The sequence below is a fragment of the Humulus lupulus genome, chromosome 1 (genome assembly GCF_963169125.1).
Source record: "Humulus lupulus chromosome 1, drHumLupu1.1, whole genome shotgun sequence".
NCBI lineage: Eukaryota > Viridiplantae > Streptophyta > Magnoliopsida > Rosales > Cannabaceae > Humulus > Humulus lupulus.
The window spans coordinates 171233420-171234722 of record NC_084793.1 but is presented as its reverse complement, the minus strand read 5'-3'; positions in this window follow the sequence as shown (position 1 = coordinate 171234722).

The following is a 1303-nucleotide window of genomic DNA, read 5'->3' as shown; positions in this document are numbered from 1 at the left end:
AAGATAAACGACACAAACAATTTATAGTGGTTCAGCCCCAATAAAATGGTAATAACCTACGTTCACTTAGTGTTCTTATTGATGTAGTATTCCAAGAACAATGATCAATGAACTAGGGTTCATGAGTTTCGCTAGCTCTCAGACGAATACAATTGTGGTGGATAACAACACGTTTTTTTCTCTCTTAGAATTTCTAAGCTCAAGCGTACTAAAGCCAAAAAGTCCAAAAGAAAAAGTCCCCTCTCTTGAGCCCTTTGATTCTTATTTATAGGCTCAAGGAGTTCTACATGGGCCAATGGGCCCTAATTACATTTAATACATGCGTATCTAAATAATAATGAAACTTGCAATTGATACGTAATTATAAGATTGCATATCTGAAGGAAATAAATGACTATCTACAACCAGGCTGGTTGCCCATGATTATGATGCCTGATAGGCCAATGATCTTCTGGTCGAGGGTCGAGCAGATTATACTCACTTAATACTGCCACGTGCATCCCACGTGTAGGCCAATTTTTCCATGTCATCAGTTGTCCATTTTTGGGTAAACAATAATAACCTTAATTTATTAATCTCAATATTATTCCACTAAAAATATGAGACTGCACTCTTGTAATTATAGACATATATTTATTGAGTACTTTTAAAATGTTAAAGTGTCCATTGATTTAATCACTACATACAATTCATTCCTATATTAATGGTTCATAATTAATGTAGGAATTAATCATCGTTTAACCTCTTTAATTATATCTTGTTTCCTTAAGTACGTGAACTTTACTATTGAAGGTTAATTCATAAACTAATTTATGAATTTGAGCTCAATAACCTTTTAGTTCCAAAAGCCAACCCTTAAGAGAACCATTATTCGATTCCTCTCGGAAAGGTATAGATTCCATATCTGTATATTATGTCCCCAGCCATTTACATCAATGAGTTCCCAAAACAAAAGTTTTCAGCCTGATCATTCTTAAAAACCATAATGAGTGAATTAAAGAACTCATATGACATAAACATGAGTTGATAATAATTTCAGGATTAAGATCAATTTGTATATGACCATCTTATTGATATATTTAATTAATACTCATAAAGTAAATGATATTAATAAGTATTAATAACATATCGGGTCTCGTTCATATATAACCACTTTATACAAAGTACCTTCACTAAGATGTCCTACTACATTAGTAATTTGTATCTAGATTACATGTATTCATAATACTAGTGAACCATACTTACAATATTTAATCTAAAGATTCCACATAACTTTGTTTCACTGCGAACTGTTTAAATTCAT